Source organism: Adiantum capillus-veneris, chromosome 6, assembly GCF_014529385.1.
Source record: "Adiantum capillus-veneris isolate H3 chromosome 6, ASM1452938v2, whole genome shotgun sequence".
Lineage (NCBI taxonomy): Eukaryota > Viridiplantae > Streptophyta > Polypodiopsida > Polypodiales > Pteridaceae > Adiantum > Adiantum capillus-veneris.
Window position 1 is genome coordinate 46675446 of NC_140936.1, and position 21036 is coordinate 46696481.

Below are 21036 nucleotides of genomic sequence, written 5' to 3' on the forward strand. Positions count from 1 at the left end.
ATACAGTGTTTTTTGGAATAATACATTGTAAAACGTGTCAAAGGAAATATTCGATCAAAGAAATATTCGATTGAAGAACTGTATAATATATACTCCTCTTTGATCGAAGGGGCGCATTGCACTCCTTGTCAGCTTGTCAGCACATTAGAGGTAGAGCAAGCATATATAACCATTTTTCAGTTTTATTTTTAACCTTTCTTTTGCTAATTTGTGTTGTGCTAGAGGTTCACCTTGCACACAGAATTAGTTTGGAAGAGCATATGACTATTCCATTGTGTCGACATAGTCACACTCTTGGAATAGATAGGAAATTAGAGCTATGTCTTGTGGTTGTGTAGACCAATTGGTCACACTCTAGAGAGAACAATAGGGAGTGTATAATCCCACTCGTGCTGTGTAGAGGTTCCTTCCTTGCAATTTAAACACGGGATAGGTGTTTGTCATTTTGTGTTGTGTATGAGAATACTCACACTTTAGAAGCTGACAAAATATACAAACATATCTAGAATCTTGCTATCCAATATAGTTTACTTGTTTACTTTACACACTAGAGACATAGCTAAACTATAGTATAAATAGAGTATACACATTGCCACATTTGAAGAGTGAAGAGCTAAGTTTAACTTTCTCTTCATCTAAAAATGTATCAATGTTTATATTTGTTTTGCACTATTGTTTATGCTTTTATTTTGTGTATCCAACTCACCTAAGAAATAGTACTAGATAGTGAGTGCTAAGTTGAAGCTTTGCTTCTCTTTCATCATTGTCTCATACTTGCAATAGGCAAGTAAAGATATACTCTCTAGATTTCTTTGTAATTATGACAAATAATTGTTTTCAAGATGTGATGATTAATGGTTTCGTTGTTGCGTTGTGTTACAGATTTTCTCACACTTCAACAGTGACCAAATTGATTATTTAAATTTTCCATCAATTAAATAATAGTGACCACTCTTGTGTCATATCTATTGGCTCACACAATTGGGCTATTAGTGTGTAACTTACACTTTTTGTAGTCTAATAGACTACTTTCGTGTGATGTAAACTTCCAGTGTTTTGTGTTTAGTACTTGTGTTAGAGTTTTTAACTCACACAATTGGACTACTTTTTCATAACATTAACTTGAATGTACATTTAGTCAATTATTGATAACAAAATCTTATTTCAATATCGTACTCATTAAAAATTGTATGTATTTCATTTGTTGCAACGAATCACTCACTTTAAGTCTGTCTAAATATTGACCATTGATATTAAGCATTATCATATCTCATGTTTGAAATTTGAATTATTCTTGCGGTGTTAATATATCATTGTTTGTTTTAATAGCCATATCAGAGATGAATCTATCACGAGCACATAAAAACCGTCACTAAAGCTATTGTTTGCTACCTATAGGGTGTGGAAGAGAAGCAATTACGTCGATGTTTTGAGACTGCAGAGCCTTCTAGCTTCAATGATTTTGTCAATATGTTGACAAAACATTGCTTTGAGTGCTTACAACAATTATTCCCCACAATATCATTTGATCTTGCAATTTTCAGTGGCGATCAATTGCGAGGGCTTGTCAAGCAAGTCTTGGGCCAAGTCTTGGTGGCTTTTGATGCTTTGCAAAACCTTGAAGTCCGCTCTCTCTCTTTAGTACACAAAAGAATGCAATTGGTTCATCAATTACATGCGGAAATGAAAGGAAAGAGCAAGATAGAAGGCCCTAGAAAATATTGAGAGTGGATGATCCAACCGAGCCAGCCAATGAGACAAAAGTCGTAACTCCCGCTCAACCTACCAATGTAGAAGTAGTAGCCCAAGGTGATGATCGACTAGTATTGCGCCTCCTATAAAATTGACATGTTTTCCACTTGCAAGCTCCCCAACTTAGAGAATAAAGATGGGCATATATCAAGCAAGTTTGTGTACTACATCTTGCCCTCTCATACCTTGTGTATGCAGCTAAAGTATTCAAGATCCAGTCACAAAGGCCAACTGTTGCACAACAAGCCATGGAAGAATCCACTGCTTTAAATATCCAACATTGAGGTATAATCCTGCCACTTGGCATCGTGCATCACTCCCCATGGCCAAATCTTATCTTTAGATGGTGGAACGACCGCCATGTGGAGAAGTGGATACAAGCATTTCACTCGGATGGAAACAAGCTTTCCATCAAAGAGTTTTTGTAGATAGCTGGTAGTGTAGAGTGCTTCCAAGACAATATCTTATACATTGTCAATGCTCTACTGCAAACATTGAAGTACTTGCATCACCATGATTTTTTGCACAACGACCTTCACCCTTGCAACATTATGGTGCATTTTGCTAGCAAGGGTGTTTATTGTGGCATTACAGATTGGGTCACTTCTAGCTTGTTCCCAACTACGAAGACATTTCCAAAGCTAAAAGATCTATCTTTGGAGTGTTGAAACAATCACCTTCAAGACTACCCTTGAGTAGCCCCCGAGTGTATCTCCACAAACCTTCCTTCTTTTTCTTAAGCCACAGATGTATATTTCTCTATTCTGGGTTATGAAATGTTGGAATTAGGGTTGCAGAGAAACACACACAGCTTGGAGAAGATGAAGAAGCTCAAAGCACACTATAGAGAGTGTGTTACTTAGTGTGCAACGGAAAGATAGATAGCCCTAGAGTGATGGGAATATATACAATGCACAGGGGAAAAGATCTCCTAAAGAGGGAAAAAATGCCCCACAGGTCCTAGTGTGTTCACACACATCACTACCACATGTATATGGTAACAAATCTCGATGCGGTGAACAAGAGCTGGCACATGAGTAAAGGGAAGTGCCATGCCCTGAGGACATGATCAGTCCACAAAGGGGAGTAAGCCCAAAGATTTGCGGAAAGCTTCAAGCTTCTCACCAGACAATGCCTTTGTGAAAAGATCTGCAAGGTTTTCCTGTGTTGGCACATAAGACAAGCTGATCTCTCCTAATGAAAGCCTCTCCCTGACATAGTGGTAATGCACCTCAATGTGCTTTGTGCGATCCTGAAAAACTGGGTTCCTCGCAACTACCAATGCGCTTTGACTGTCATTGTAGATAGTGTTGGCAGTGTCCTGTCCAACACCCAAATCAGCCACCATAAGGCATCTGAGCCATACACACTCAATCGTAGCTATGAAGACTACCCTGTACTCAGCCTCACAACTCAAAGTGGCCACAGCAGGTTGCTTCTTTCTCAACCATGATATACATGAACTACCAAGCATGAAAAAAAAACCACTTGTGGACACTCGCGTGTCAAAACAACCAGCCCAATTTGAGTCCGAAAAAGCATGTAAATTTGGCGGAAATGATCCCCCCTTGGGATAAAACAAGCCAAGATGTAAAGTGCCACTTAGGTAGCGGAAAATCCTCTTGACAACCTGCCAATGCTTATCCCTAGGCTATGCATAAATCTGCTGACCTGTGAGACTACAAACTGAATATCTGGCCTTGTGTTGCATACATAGATGAGGCAGCTAACAACAGTTTGGATCAGTAGGATCGCCAGCATCATGTAGACTCAACTTGAAACCTGTTTCCATGGGAGTGGCAATAGGTTTGCAATCCTCAAGTCCAAATTTACAGAGCAATGTCTCTATGTAACTTTTCTCACACAAGGCAATACCACCATCACACTGCTTAAATTGTATACCCAAGTAATGATGCAACAACCCCAAATCTTTTATCTTGAAAGTAGCACTCAAATCAGCCTTAAATTCAGCAATATATCTCTCATTTGGTCCAGTGATCAACAAATCATCTACATAAAGAACCACAATGAGAAGTACATCACCCTCACACTTTACATACAATGTGCTTTCTGTTGGACTGTTATGAAAGCCTTGTTTGACCAAATGAGTGTCAGCTTTCTCATACCAAGCACGAGGAGATTGCTTCAAACCATACAAAGCCTTGTTACATTTGCACACTTTGTCCTCTTGTCCTTTCTTGACAAAACCGCGAGCCTGTGTTACATAAACTTCCTCAAATATGTCACCATTCAAGAAAGTAGTAACAATGTCTGATTGATGTACATCCCAACCAAAATGAGCTGCCAATGCACATAGAAAATGCACAGTAGTCATACAACAAGTGGGAGCAAAAGTATCTTCATAATCTATGCCTTTTTGTTATGCATAACCCTTTGCAACAAGTCAAGCCTTATGCGATCGATCTCACCATCCGGCTTGTGTTTCAACTTGTAAACCCACTTCGTACCAATGGCCTTGTTTCCAGGAGGAAAATCACATAAAGTCCATGTGTCATTTTCTATAAGTACATCATATTTTGATACTATGGCAGCCATCCAATTTTTTGAATTCTGTGCTTCATCTAAAGACAGAGGCTCGTCAACATCATGTAAGCTAGACACAACCAAAGCATAACAATCTGATGCATAATATGCATGGCGAGAGCTTGAACGAGTACGACTAGACAAAGGTGCATCCAATTTACTGTCATGCAATGTATCACCAACCATTTTGGCAAACCTCTAGCCTGCTCATTTTTAGCCCTTTCCTCATCAAGTACATCATGTACATCTGCATCATTAATAGGCTGATCTGTAACATTTTCAGAAACCCCCATAGGCTGTACATTTTCCTCATTGGAATTTATGTTCATACTTCCACCACTGAAAAGAGGCAACAAAGTGTCATAAATGTCCTGTGAGCTTACATTACTGTCTCTAATACATGACAGCAAGGGCTGAACAGAATCTTCCACAAACACTACATCTTGTGAAACCAGAATCCCCAAATTCTACCTTCAACTTTTGATTTATGCCTTTGTATCAATGAAACCCACAAAGTTGTCATAAATGTTGTTTCTTCTTCCTTTGATCAAACAATAAATGAATCCAAACAACTCTTTTGGGGTTGAAATTGTCATTATATTGCTAATGCAATGTTAATCTAAGTATCATATCACAATTTAAGTGACAATTTAATGTTTGTAAGTTCAAACTGTCATTATATCTTTGAAATTGGTTTAAGTGACATTTGCGTTACAGTATGTATATTGATTTGTCAATTTCAACTTGTAGAAGATTTGTGTTGATTATATGGTTGTTGAATTTTGGTATTTTGTTTGTAGCTATGGCTGAAGACCTTGATTATAATGAGGCACAAGAATTATTAGCTCATAGAAAATTCAATGTGGTTAGTCCACACGACCCTCTCTCTCTCTCTCTCTCTCTCTCTCTCTCTCTCTCTTAGTGGCTCAAAAAATAACACCCAATAGGCCGATCGGGGCCCTCTATATATTTAAATGTGGGTCCATTGGGCTTTAGGGTTTTCCCAACGGGCCCTTTGTGATCATGTTAAGTGTGATTATGTAGATATGTTACTAAAACCTTGTGATCACACAGTACTTTAGGTCTCTGTCGTGTGATGAGAGAACTTTACTGCATGTGACATGATCACGCCGAGCACATAATTCATAGTCCAGACCTGCTGATCCTTGCCACACAAAGGGAACGACAAGCCCACTACAGTGTCAACATCATATGTCCCCTATGCCACAAGAAAATGTACATGAGCTTGAAAAGTACATGAACTCAAAAACAAGCAACCTCTAAATTAGCATGTGAGTCCCATCGCCTGCTGACGTTGAAGCTAGATAGGTCCCTAGAAATGGTGCCAAAAGCCAAGGTCTCTACTAGCAAGGGGAGGTGCAAAGAAGGATGTCCCTCTCTGACATGCTTGCTAGTAGAAAAAGTGTTGCCAAGTGACCGCTGAGAATCTGAGGAAGGCCCCACTCCCTTCGCTTGAGATGGCACATCGGATGGGCTAGATGAGGAAAGTGTGGGCCGAAAGGGGGAGGTGGGTGGGGCATTAGAGTGGGGGGGTAGTGGTGGACTCGTGGTGGAGGTAGGGAGGGGGGAGGGGAAGAAGGAGCTGGTAGTGGAGTGGTGGTGGTGGTAGTGGGGATGGAAGAGCTGGACGTGGTGAAACTGGGGGGGAATATCTCCATGGGGTCTTTCTACTGTAGGGGATCAAAACCTGGGATTTCATTAACGTGATCTCAAACATGTGAACATGTTTATAATGTTCAGTGATCACATTTTAAAATACGTGATCACGTTAAATATTCACGTGACTTCTCCTTAACTATAGAAATCATCCAATTTGGTAAGCCCACTGCGGATTTTTCATTTCTTAACAGGTTCGATTTAGGGTTCACATAGTTTCCTAGTAAGCTCGTTAGGAAAAACACATCCCTCGATGGGGTTTGGGTAGGTTTTCACATCACCACTTATCAGCTTTTTTGCGATCACATTAAGTGTGATTATGTAAATGTGATTATAAACATTGTGATCACAAGAAATTTCACGTGATCACATGAATATTAAATCCCTGAGATTCAAAACAAAAATTCCCCATGGGAACCCAGTGTTGTTGTACGGCCGCACTTGCCTTGTTCTCCTTCGGCTTACCTTTTTTGTGCTTCATTTTTGGTGCGAGAGTGATTATGAAGGCATCATTGTAATCTTTTGGATCAAAATCTTGCACATTGTATTTGATGTACTTGTCCAAATCAAAGAGGAACGTGTTGACCGCCGGGTCAACAACACAACATAACTCAAGTTTCGTACCAAAGTCTTATCTTTTGCGAGTTATGAAATGCTGCGGATTATGGCTATAAACGTCATTTGTAATGAGTAGTTATTCTAGTTTCAGAAGCCGGGGTGCAATGGCACTTCAAGATTGTAAATACAAAGCCATTTGACCCTTTCAACCCCATTTTTGGTTAAACCTAAGGTAGCCTTAGTATATAAGGTACCTAGGTCATTTTGTAAAAGGAGACTTTTTATCATAATCAAAACTTTAGCGCTGCCATCTACTGTGTGTGAGAGAGAAAGAGAGTGAGCGTGAGCTTTATCCTCTTGCTACGCCCGGCTCGGTCAACACATTGGAGATCCTACTGCACCATTGCTGTAGGCTCGATGAGAGCTACACGACAACGCCAAGCATTCCACGCGAGACGAAGCGCACATGCCGACGCATCTACGAGCTATTTGTGGCCGTAAGTGTATCAAACGATGTATGTTTTCTGCGTGCTAGTAGTCTATAGAATCGCGGCGACATAAGCTACGCATAGGTACTCATAAATTTCAGTTTTGGGCACTTTCAAAATTCTGCTCTGTCATCCTACGTGTTTTCCGCAGATGTGTTTAGAGTGAGGGTTTTGAGTGTAGAAGCTTAGGGACAGGTGTATCCTAGTGAGGGGATGGTGTTCCTTAAGTTTCGTACGAATCTGGCATGATTAGGTGAGTTACCTTCTGTATGTGTGTATGTGGCTAGGTGGTGTAGTTGAGAGCAGTGAGGTTCTTGATTGTGATATAGTTGGCCTTCCAGCGTGTTGTATGTGTAGGATGGTCTCAGCCTGGGTGGTCTCAGCCTGACAAGCTAAAGAGATTTCCTCCGTGTGCCTATCGTGTCATGTGTGTCCTCGATTGACATTATGTTGATCTAGGTAGTGTTTGCATGCACTTCATGGGTGTGTGAGTCGCTCCACTCCAACATTGGCGCCATTTCCGGGGACACAAGGACCTAAGTAGGTTTCCTACTAACACTCGTGTGATGGTTGCTTGATTTAGTTTCGGCTAAAGAAAGCGTTTTTCTTAAGTGGATCCGGAAGAGGATATTCCGTGATCAAGTGGATAGCCAGGAAGCGTGTGTCTTGCCGAGGGTCTACGACTAGATAGGTTTAGTTAGGATCTGTGGATTAGAGTAGTTGTTGATGGTCGAGTCATTTGTGAGGTGATAAAAGCGTTTACTAGTCCGTGTGTGGCAGTGAAGCGTTTTTCTACTCATAGATGGAAAACCCCATATGATTTGTAGGAGTAGCTTTAGGTAAGTGATGCGATTCTGATCTAGAGCTATTCAACACTGAATTATTTGCTAAAGTGCTTGATTGCGTTTGAAATCACGGAAAAGTGTGCTTTTGAGGGTAAAAATGCATTAAACAAGCTTTTGTGGATATTTTTTTATGACTGACTGATGTTGTGCATATAAAAGAGCATTTGCAAGGGTTCTGTGAAGAAAACCTACAATTGTGTAAACATAGACATCCTACGCGTAGGATGTCTTAAGGGGGTTTTGGAGACCAAATTTGAAAATTATGACTGCACCAGTGGGTTCAGAGGGTAGGTTTTACCCTAGTAACATATTGACTTGGGTGTTTTTCCCTATTTTTGTTGACCAAAAGCCAAAAGGCAGAGTCAGAAAACGTAAAATTTCAGCAAAGGCTTAATTGAGTGATTTTTGCATGTTTTTGCAATGGTGAAGCATACTTGCACTTGTTGAGAGCATAAGGAAGCATCAGGGACACTTCAGTCTCAAAAAATCAGCAATAGACATCCTACGCGTAGGATGTCTACAGGGTGATATGGGCATTTTTTTTGAAAATCTGAGGTTACCAGTGTGTTTAGAAGGTAGGTTCTACCCTATTTTCACCTGGAAAGTGGAAATTTGACCAAATTTTGACAAATCAAAGCCAAAAGACGAGAAGTGCCAGACATCCTACCCAAATTGTGCCCAAGGCATAATTTTTGAGACCAAGCATTTGGGTCAGTGAAAGTGAAGATTGAATAGACTTTAGCATTTTTTACTGAAAAAGGCAAGAATAGCTAGTTTTGGGGTCTTTTGACATCCAAACTCAAATCTCAGCATACCAGTGGGTTGCTGAAGACTAGGGGGATCTTTGGTCTAAGTTTGGGTTCATTTTGGGCAAAAGGACATCCTACGCGTAGGATGTTTACTGCATACTTCTGAAACCAAAATTCTAATGTAACCATGCCATGCTGTTGTATAGCCTTAGGCAAGCCTCCTAGGCAAATTTAGTCCAATTTGGAGTTGATTTGACTTGGGAATTCATCAGAACAGACATCAGGCTTTTGGAACAGAGTCTTGATCATTTGACCAACATATAGGTGTCAGAATCAAAAAGTAAAAATAGCTGTAAGCTTAGCACATCAAGGGGAAGCTATAGTGCAAGTTTGAGCTGAAACGGAGCAAAAAGACATCCTACACGTAGGATGTCTCTAGGGCCATAAAGTGGTCAAAATTCTACTTTGGCCATATAGGCAGGTTCTAAGTGTCTCAAGGATTTCAGAACTTTTTTCAAAAGTGAATTTGGACCTTGTTTGGCCTATTTACCAAGCAAAGACAAGATTTGTCAGACATCCTACTCTTGGATTGCACTAGAAGCTCTTGCAGCACAAATCTTGACCTATTGGCATCCAAATTCAATTTTGAGTATACCATTGGGTTGCTGAGCACTAGGAGAATCTTGGGATCAAGTTTGGACAAAATCTGAGCAGTTAGACATCCTACGCGTAGGATGTCTCCAGCTTGATTTAGGACTCCAAACCAACTTATGAGCACATCACTGTGATCAGCACATCAAGGAGAAGCTGGGGTGAAAATTTCAAGTCATTCTGAGCAAAAAGACATCCTATGCGTAGGATGTCTCAAGGCCATTTTTAGGTCCAAATAAAATTCTGAGCATACCATTGTGTTGCTAGACTTAAGGGGAGTCTCTGGACCAAATTTTGTTAAATTCTGAGCATATAGACATCCTACGCGTAGGATGTCTCTAGGCCAGTTTTAGGGTCCAGCTGTACTTTTGACCATATAGGAGTTTTCACAGTGTCACAGAGATCCCAAATCTTCTTTTAAAATTGAATTTGGACTCATTTTGACCAGTCTAAAGTGCATTTCACTGTTTTGGCCATAACTTTCACAAAACGGTATCGGATCGGAAAAGTTTTTATATCAAAACGTAGCCTGAGAGCGGCTCTACAGATCTTAGAGCAAAACATGAACTAAATGTATGCCAATGGCAACCATTTAGTTCAATTTTGAAAAAAAACGTCGTTTGAGGCCTCAAAATACATCCGCAAGTTAGAGGTGTCTAAAAGCGACAATTTGCGAGAATTGTGACAAAACGGTTGCGGTTTTGGACATAGTTTCGACTTTTCCCTAACCAAGGCACTTGAACACGGTGGACTAAGTCTACTTGAACCAAGCAAAAGCTCTTAAGCCCAGAAATCATGTCGACCCTAGATTCAAACGCAGCTTACACAAGCTTGGAGATCCCGACGATAGAGGAAAATCCTCCCACAATGGATCTTCCAAACTTGCAATTGATAAAGATCCATCTTGTTGAGAGAGTTTGGATGATTGGTCATGAGAGTGAAGGACTATATAGATACATTGAGGACAATGAGGTCAATCTTTATAGGTGCTCAGATCCATACCTAGAAGAGATAACGGATTACAAGCTCTTATATGTCTACACATACGGAGTCGACTGTCAATGGAGATCTATAGTTGTCGACAAGTATGGACGAGAATATAGAGTTGTAGAAAGCACAAATCCACAGACTGTACAAGAAAGAGGTGGATATTTGGTCAATGAAGGACCACAAATGCCTCCACCAAACACGAGAATTCCTATAGGAATTCCAAGAAGAGAGCCACCAGGATTCCCTTCAAGAGCAATAACGAAAGAAGGATTGGGAGAGTCTCTGGTTAGACTTGTAGACAATCGACGAGTTAGACCATCCCAAGTCCAGAAATGGGTAAATAGAAAATACTCCGGAGATAAAGATCCGAGAGATCACGTAACGGCTTTTAGAAGAGTGATTAGAGCAGAGGAAGTTTCAGATTTTGCGACACAGTTTGGGATTTGGATTGACTCTAGAAGATGATGCAGCTACATGGTTCGACTCGGTGGAAAAATGGGATTTTGAGACCCTAGATAAGTTGTTTGAGGAGTTTATTGAAGAATTCTCACCAAAAGGCATTGCTCACAACACGGTCTTGCAAATCCATAGATTCAAACAGAAAGAGGATGAATCAGTACGCAAAGCATCATTACGACTCAAGAGATATGTTAAGCTCTGTCCCAAAGCGGAATTACCTACGCAAGCACGACTGATGTTGATCTTTATCCAGGGAATGAGACATGCGGGCCTTCAGAAGGATCTGCATATGATAAGGAGGAGGATGCTAAATGAGTTGATCAAAGAAGCTCTTTATCTAGTGGATAACTATGAGGCATACAAAGAAAAGGACTTAAAGAGTCAAGGAGATGACACATCCTCTCAGCACAGTGTTTCACAGATAAGTGAGTCCATTGCCAAGCCAACGGCACCTATTGATCAAGAAAAGCTGATCAATGACTTGGTCGAGAGGTTGATTCGTCTTGTAAGGTCTGATTCGGGAGAGCCGAAGTGGTGTGAAATTGAGAGAAAATGGACAAACCATACGGGGGAAGAGTGCTATTATAGCATCGAAAATGCTAGGAAGAGATATGTACAACCTATTCCAGAAGCACCTACTCCACCTAGATACATTACGGGGAATGCGCCAGGACCAGTAGGAGTTTTAAGGCCACAGCTTGTCTTAGGACAACAACCTCCGCTACCAGGTGCTAGAATGCCGGTAGACATGAGATACATGACAATGATGGAAGCATCAAATAAACCAACGTCAGTACCAGCTACAATGTGGTATAGCAACCAAAGTGAGTACTACCCTTCGGAGCAACAAAATGTGAGAGAAACACATGGAGTGGTGAGGCCGGTACAACCTCCACCTCCTGGGTTTCAGTCGAAAGAAAGAAGGTATGAAACGGATGAAAGGACATTGCGATTAATTGCAAATAACGGCTTATCTAGGTCAAAGCTTGCTTATAGACAAGAGGAAATGCTAAAAGAATCTCCTCAACCAGAGACAGATTGTCACAAAATTCGTGACAACCACTTGGTCAAACAATGTCCTCATACGGAGATCACTGAAGTAAATTCCTATTGTCTTGAGTGTGGCATCACTCACTTGATCCCCGATTGCCCAAAAAACCCAAACCAAATCAGAAAAATCATGACAAATGTATTAGGGATTGTTCAGCTCCCTAGTAGCTCAGAAAATGAAAATGTCGTACCAATTCAAGTAGTTACGAGAGCACAAGCTCAAAAGAAAGCTGATGAGAATCCAGAGACAAAGAACACGGAAAGTGACATGAGTCCAAAGACAGATGATGGACCAAAGACAAACGCACCTAGTCAGAAAACCAAGAGCAAATGAAATAGTTGGAAAGCGAGAAAGAGTAGGATGAAAGCACGTAGGGAACAAGAGCAAAAATCCCTAGCTGAGAAGCTTACCGAAGCTGAGGAGAAGATAAAACAACATGAGGAAAAGGAGGCACCTTCTCTTACACAGATGGTTAAACCTCTAGAAGAACATGAGAAACCGAGAAGTGCTAGTTCATGAGGATCTATGTTGGTAGAGAAGGTTAATGAGACATTAGATGCCCTCTTGAAAGCCTATGATGAAAGGCTCAAAACAACCAAACCCAAGAACACAGGTGGATGACATATCCCTATGCGGAACTAGAAAAGCAAAAATTTGAAATGTGCCAGAAAATGATTCAAACAGCCCAAGCTTTACTAGAACCACTAGTTGCAAAACCTGAGGATGTGATCCGTGTCATGCCTACACAAGTAATCCCACCAAACCAGGAACTAAAAGAGCCAGATTCTAGTCATGAGCACAGACCAAACCTCAAAGACCCAGCATTAGAACCAAGGATAGTACTGAATACCACAGATAACTCTTCCGAGGGATTTCACCAAGCTATACCTGAGGATTGTAAGGAGATAGATGGGCTTGACGAATTGTGGAAACAAGTCAGAGAGGCCAATGAAGCCGATGACCTAAGAAGACGAGTAGACAAGACTGGTGATGAACGAGGAGTGTTTCTACCACCAATAGAGGAATTTGAGATTAAATCTCAAATGAATCTAGACGTGCAATTGTATTGGGGCAAGAAAGAATCTGTACAATCTATGGATAGTCAACCCCATTCCCTAAGAACACTACCGTCCTACATGGGAGAGTACGAGACCAAGTCAGATGTGATTGCAGTCCCATCACAGAGACTGTCTCCCAACAAGGCCATCGATTCAAAGGGGCTAGTAGATATTCTATCTACCCCAATCACCTGTACAATAATGCTAAAAAAAGTACTTGTTACTTCTTCTGGCATTGAATATGAACACACTTTTGTTGTTGTTGACTTTGGCAAGAAGAACAACTATGACATCATTCTGGGAAGACCATTCATGCGACAATTGAAAATGGTCCAAGATTGGGGTTATGACCATATATATCTGAGACATATGGAAACCATAACAAAGGTAAACTTGAGGGACCATAGCTATAGGGATGTGACGAGAACACCGGTTGAGGAGTTTGATTCTGCCACAGTAGCAGGATCAAAACCTCCAGCTTGGTTAGGTAAGCCTAAAGAACTATGGATGTGTGGAGCTTCAAAATGTGGTAGCTTGAAACATGAGGAATGTATCCTAGAGCGGGTTATAGAGGATAGGGACTATATCCCATAACCATTTCCTGAAGAAGAGTTAGAGCCTTTTGGATGGGAACACATCTTGGCTACTCTGGACGTGTGCGCCGTGGAGGATGCTCCCACAACAAAGTTTTGTGATGAAAATGGCTATGATGTCGTTCCTTATTTTGCAATGAGTGTAATCCAAGAAAACGAAGAGATCCAGACATCAACAAGCTCTCGAAATAAGGAGCAAACAAAGAAATGTGGAGAATCAAAAGATGAAGAAGATGACGAGTTCTATAAATCTGTAGAACACTTCGAGCTTCAAGAAGATCAACGACCCAGGAATCAATGTCGTTGCTACACAAATAAAGTGCATCCAAAGTGGATTCCAAAGTCCTCGGTGAAGACACAGCCACCACAAGCATCCTCATACATGGCTCCTAATAAGAATGCAAAGACTCAGCTAGGAGGAATACGACCAGAGCAACGAGCTAACAATGCTCTAATCAATGGGCTAGAAAAGTCCTCCAAGAAACTACCACCCACGATCAAACAGACAGTAACTTTCCACTACCAGCCAAAAAATCAAGGGAAAGTACAAGAAGTCAACCTTGCTGAGGATAGTAGCGATAGCGATGAATCTTACGACATCCCCTATCATCAACTCAGGCCATCACTATCACCAACCCCTTCAACAACAACCATGACAGGTCAAAAGAACAGGACAACAAGTCAAAGCCAAAAAGCTCGACAAATCTGGATACCAAAAAGCCAGATCGGCCAAAAACAGATATGGATAAAGAAGACAAAGATCTCTAATGAAAAATCACAAGATCCAACACCAAAAGCAAAACAAGGAAAGCGTGCACGAACGGGTAAGAATATCACAAAGTCGCAAGCTTTCACAACTCAGGTTTGGGCTCCAAAGAAGTTGATTCAAGCACAAAAAAGTCAGGAATTCATTTGCATTCCAAAACAACCACAGTATCAACTTTCAAATCCTGAATCCCGTCCCCAACCAAGCATACAAGGGCTGAAGCAAAGACCACTGTTGACTCACACAACAAAAAGGTGGATCCCAAAGAAGTCTCTTCAAACACAAACGAAGCACGGACAAGTATGGGTTCCCAAACGAGAGCCAGCAACAAAACAACCAATAATCGCAAAGAAATGGGTCCCAAAGAAGAACAACAAAACCGTTGTCAGTGCATCACCGCTTGAATTCTTACAATTCTTCCTACGATTACAGTACAATTAGAAGAGAGCAAGTTGCTTCAATCAAGCAACGATACAGGATCTTCAAAGACCATTACATTGCTTACAATAGGAAGCCTCGCCAACAAATGCCAATAAGAAAATTGCTTATACCCACATATTGCACAACATAAATCTTTTCCATGCATTGACTGTGTATGCATAATAGGGCTACATTACAAGGCCTGCATAGGCACAACTTTTAATTGCCCAAGCACAACCATACCCTTTGCGATACCCTGTCGTAAAGGATGACTCCAAATCGGAAGGGGGGAGGCATTCTGAATGCGGACCTAACATTATGACTATTAGAGGGCAATGTTTTGTGAGATGCATTGAATTTTTGGCATTTTATTGTGATAATTTTTTGACGAAATTTAGAGTATATGCCCTCATAGTAGTGTTACAGAGGAGTATGGGGACAAAATCCATATATGAGCCCCTAGGGACATGTGTATAGTGTACATAGCATTTAGATTTCTATTTGAATGATTTTTTTTTTGTTGAGTTGTTTTAAGATTTTCTTTGTTTATTATTAAGAAAAAAAAAATCCATAATCCACATGAAGAAAAGACTGACGAGAGGCCCGAGCACTACAAAAAGAAGAAGGTGCAGGAAAACGATGAAACTTCACGAAGTATGTCTCAGCAGCCACTACAACAGCCGAAGAACTTATCACAAAGCAGTGTCAACATGCAACTGACAAGTCATACAAGTCAGAGTCGAGTAGCTAAGCCACAAAATGAGTGAGGTGTTAGTCCCAAAGCTTCAAGTAATATTCTCCGTGGTCTAAGCGTCTTAGCTATTCTAGGTACTGCTCAAGCTGGAAGAGTTGAGCATATTTATGTTGTGTCGCTGATGCTGGTGTAGGTGAGCAAAAGAGTCGAAGTCTAAGTACTTAAGTCTGGTGAAGTGAAGGAGAAGGTCCAAAAGACACTCACGTACTGAGCACAGTGAGATACGAGTGGAGAAACTTCTACATCGACAACCCTTCTTGGAAAGGTGGAAGCTATTTAGACATCTTTTGATGTCACATGTGCTACATTTATTCTTCGAAACAGCCATCATCTCTTTCTTTCACATTGCATGCTTTTGGTGAAAAATTTCTCATATGCATATAGAGTGTCCCATAATTGACACTTGCATCAGGCACTCTTTCCGTGTTTCACCCAAGCACTCACCTTTCATGAACATTTACTTCACGTTCAACTACTCAACTCCAATAAGAGCGTATACCAAAGGCATTTTTTCCCACCGGGTTTTTTTCCCTTTGTTCATGCAGGTTTTAAACCCTAATCTAAAGACACCTATCACCATCCTCTTGTACATATTCCTTCTACATCAAAAATAAGGAAATGCTACTCAAATCAATTGACAAATGAATTGGAGCACCAATTTCAGATCATAGCATACTTCTCCTCAATGGCGAGTCGAAGAATGCCCTACAATGACAAAGCTGCAGACAACACTAACAACATGATTGCACAGGAACAAAGAAGTCCCCAATGAAGAAGAGCAGACATAAAAGTAATCAGAGGATCTCAAAAGATGAATGGTTATGCTGATATATGTCCGCTCTAATGGATCATAGTTCTTGTTGTGGTTCGACAAAGTTACAAACAGTGCAACAGATGAAGCCAAAACGACAGCAAAGACCACATCGCCATCGACAATCAGGTCATGTCGGGGACGACATGAACGCGGAAGGGGGGAGTGTTGACCGCTGGGTCAACAACACAACATAACTCAAGTTTCGTACCAAAGTCTTATCTTTTGCGAGTTATGAAATGCTGCGGATTATGGCTATAAACGTCATTTGTAATGAGTAGTTATTCTAGTTTCAGAAGCCGGGGTGCAATGGCACTTCCAGATTGTAAATACAAAGCCATTTGACCCTTTCAACCCCATTTTTGGTTAAACCTAAGGTAGCCTTAGTATATAAGGTACCTAGGTCATTTTGTAAAAGGAGACTTTTTATCATAATCAAAACTTTAGCGCTGCCATCTACTGTGTGTGAGAGAGAAAGAGAGTGAGCGTGAGCTTTATCCTCTTGCTACGCCCGGCTCGCTCAACACATTGGAGATCCTACTGCACCATTGTTTTAGGCTCGATGAGAGCTACGCGACAACGCCAAGCATTCCACGCGAGACGAAGCGCACACGTCGACACATCTACGAGCTATTTGTGGTCGTAAGTGTATCAAACGATGTCTGTTTTCTGCGTGCTAGTAGTCTATAGAATCGTGGCGACATAAGCTACGCATAGGTACTCATAAATTTCAGTTTTGGGCACTTTCAAAATTCTGCTCTGTCATCCTACGTGTTTTCCGCAGATGTGTTTAGAGTGAGGGTTTTGAGTGTAGAAGCTTAGGGACAGGTGTATCCTAGTGAGGGGATGGTGTTCCTTAAGTTTCGTACGAATCTGGCATGATTAGGTGAGTTACCTTCCGTATGTGTGTATGTGGCTAGGTGGTGTAGTTGAGAGCAGTGAGGTTCTTGATTGTGATATAGTTGGCCTTCCAGCGTGTTGTATGTGTAGGATGGTCTCAGCCTGGGTGGTCTCAGCCTGACAAGCTAAAGAGATTTCCTCCGTGTGCCTATCGTGTCATGTGTGTCCTCAATTGACATTATGTTGATCTAGGTAGTGTTTGCATGCACTTCATGGGTGTGTGAGTCGCTCCCCTCCAACAAAACGCCTCTTTGCAATTCTCATCCGATTTACACAATTGAATACCAATTTGCAAAATACGATTATAAAAAGACACTATGGGTGGCATAAAGCGAGCCCTGAGCTTATCTTGAAGTCGTCCCAACTAAAAGACAGTGGCTCGCCATCCACGACTAGATCAAGGTGTTCGACAATCTATGCCTCTTGCAAGGCGTAATACCAATTAATGGCATTACCCCACAAATATTTGGTAGCAGTAAAAAATTTAATGTTATTGTTTTTCTTGTTAGTCGCAAAGTAAGCATTAAATTGATGCAACCAAGAATAAATCAAAGAAGCATCCATCTTACCATCATACTTACTAAAAGTCAACTTCTCAGCTGGATTGTTGGAGTTGTCTCTACCTGCTCTACATGATGCCTCACCGGCCTGCTTAAGTGGTTCACTCTTCAAGGATAGCACTTGCAGGACCAAGTCTTACATGTGTTGTCTCCTCACAGTGTGTTAGGTTTAGCGAAAGAGTTTAAGGATTTTGGATCTAGTAGTTCACACAAACACAGTGTCATTTTTACTTCACTTGAAAAGAGAAACTGGACCTAGGTAGAGAGAGAGAAAAGAGAGAAGACACTGCATATCAGGTCTCAACCACCTTTAAGGACCCCTTTACTCTGTTGACAGAGCAAGTACTTTCTTTATTTACTTGCACAAATGCTAATACAAGTGTCCTAAATGCTAAGATGTTGATGGGAACTTGATGTGGATGCTTGGTTCTACGAGGCTAAAGACTACAAAACTGAAAATGCTAATGGGTTCTATGACTAAGATTTGCAACTTACGTGCAAAGGCTGAAATGGCTAAAAACTGTTGGTTGAAAGTGTTAAATTTGTGGGCTAATTTTGATGATGCTCATGCTAGAAAATGTTGGCTGAATTGGGATGATGTTGATGCTTCAAATGCTGATCTACTATGGCTAAAAACTCTAAAGTGCTAGAAACACCGATGCTGGTTCTGAAACGTTGAGGATATGTCTGAAAATGCTAGAGTTAATGGGATGCTAAAAATGGTGGATTACTGAGGTGTTGGCGAGGAGGCTCAAAATTGAAGTATTGTGGATACTTTGGTGCTTGAACGGTCCTGATTTTCTTAGCGAGGCATCACCAGGTTCACTTATGTAGCACTAAAGGAATGGGTCAAGTAGAGATAATTCAGCTTTCACGATCATGATAAATTAATTCTTAAAAAATTATTACTAAATGAATTAAGGGACTATTCCTATGTCTATATGTAAATGAGTGGACTATGCAAGAGAGGGTATGCAACTACAACCTACCTGGGCATGCATGTCCTTCTAGAGGCTCACAAAGTGCAAGACTAGGTCCTAAGCTAAATAAAGACTGATGCTAGATTGTTGCAGAAGCTTGTCCACATGGCGCAATTGTAGTGTGCACATGACATCCCCCTTTGTTAAAGATGAGACACATGCTTTTTGTAGTTATGATACCGAATGCTTTTGATGCTTGTGGATGCATAATTCAATTAAAAGTGCTCCAAACTTGTGGATATTGCAGAGGTCGGTACTACAACGATGTAAACACCGACCATATGAATTACTAGGTAGCCTTACTATTGTCGCAGAATACCATCCTTATGGCGACTGTGCCTTGCGAGAAAATACTACCACTCAAATAGTCTTGTCATGAAACATTATGGGTGAAGATGAAAGCTAAGGGTGCTAGTAGGTATCTCCAAGGGTTGCTTGTCGACAAAAGAGGATGCACGCTACATGAGAATGCAAATGTAGAAGAGGTTTAGAGGTCCTTTATCCAATTTCTTCCATATCTGCATAGGAGGCAAGTAGATCTTGGTACTCAAGATCTGGATTGTCATGTATCTGATATCGATCTTCGTTCAAAGACATAGCAATGAATACAGGAGCTCGCCCAATGCACGATGGACTAAGGGTGGGAGTGGCTAGTAAGTACAAGGTAGGGACTCTAATCTTCTTTCATAAATAAAAATTAAGAGAGGTTCTTTGAGTTCTTGGTTCTTCCCTTGTGTTTGCAAAGCTGAAGCATACACATACTTTACTTCACTTGAAAAGAGAAACTGAACTGAACACAATGAAGTTGAAGCACACACATACTTTACTTCACTTGAAAAGAGAAATTGAACTGAACCCTGAAAAACATTGCATATCAAGTCCCAACCACTCGCAAGGGTCCCCTTACTCTATTGCTAGAGCAAGTAATTGATTTATTTACTTGCGTAAATGCTGATACAATGGTCCTAAATGCTAAGATATTGATGGGAACTTGATGTAGATGCTTGGTTCCACGAGGCTAAAGACTAGAAATTGAAAACACTAATGGTTCAATGGTTGGGATCTACAACTTGCCATAAGGCAAAAAGTTTTTGGCTAAAAGTGCTGAACTAGCGAGTTGATTGACGATGTTGATACTGGAAAATGCTGGTTGAATTGGGGTGATGCTGATGCTTCAAATGCTAGTTTGCTATGGCCAAAAATGCTACATGTTGTTGAAGTATTGGAAACCTTGATGCTGGTTCTAAAACACTCAGGATATGGCTGAAAACATTGTAGTTGGAGTATTGAGGTGTTGACGATGAGGCTAAATGCCAAAGTGTTGCAGATACTTGGTACTACGGTCCTCACTTGCTAAGAGAAGCGCCACCAAGTTCACTTATGTAGCACTTAAGGACTTGGTTGAGTAGTCATAATTCAACTTTCGCAATCATGAAAAATTAATGCTTAAAAATTTTCATTTATTATTAAATGATTGGAGGGATGCCTATATACTGAAATGGTTGGACTGTACAAGAGATGGTATGCAACTACGACCTATCTGGGCATGCATGTCCTTCTAAAGGCTCACAAAGTGCCAAGCTAGGTCCTAAGCTAAACTAAGGTTTGATGCTAGCTTAAGCAAAAGCTTGTCCACGTGGCGCAACTGCAGTGCGCACGTGACACAAGGCCTCATGCTCTAACTCCATATCTGCCTTCTTTTCTTCAATTGCTATACATTGAGATTTGTGTTCCCTCTCTAGAGTCATTCTTTCCCTTTTGACTACGGCCCATTGAGTTTTCTGTTGTAGCATCATCTCCATCATGGACTTTACCAAAGCCTCCATATAATTTGGTGCAATTGATGGTGTAGATGACGACGAAGGAGGATCTGGAAATGGTCCTCTTGGTGTAGGGACTTCTTCTTTCCAATTCCACTTTCATCACCTTCATGCAAAGTATCCATCCCGCTTCTGGTGATGACTATGTAGTGAGTACTAAGGTACTTAGGTTCTTGAGGTACTTGGGTACTTGGGGTGCTTTCTTAGGTACTTGGGGTACTTTTGATTCTAAGTACTTGCTATACTTCGGTACTTGGGGCTCTTGCTACTTGGTGCTACTTGCAATCTGCATTGAAGAAGGCTTTTCTCTTACCCAACCTCAACTCCTTTGTATGGGTGCACCCCTTGACACCCTTATGCTCACACCAAAGTTTCTTTTTCCCACCTCACGTAGATTGTCTTACCGCAATGTGCAAGATATGCTCTCAATAATCAAAAGAGAAATGAGGGGAAGCTGGATAAGCCCTTCTTTTCTCGATTACATGTCGCTCTTCACAAACACAAATTAGAGAGATCAACACACCCAAGTGGTCTTGAGATTACGTGCAATCTCAAGCGAGCAAAAAAAAATATGTGGCTCTTTATGGCTTAATGGCCCTTAATACATAGT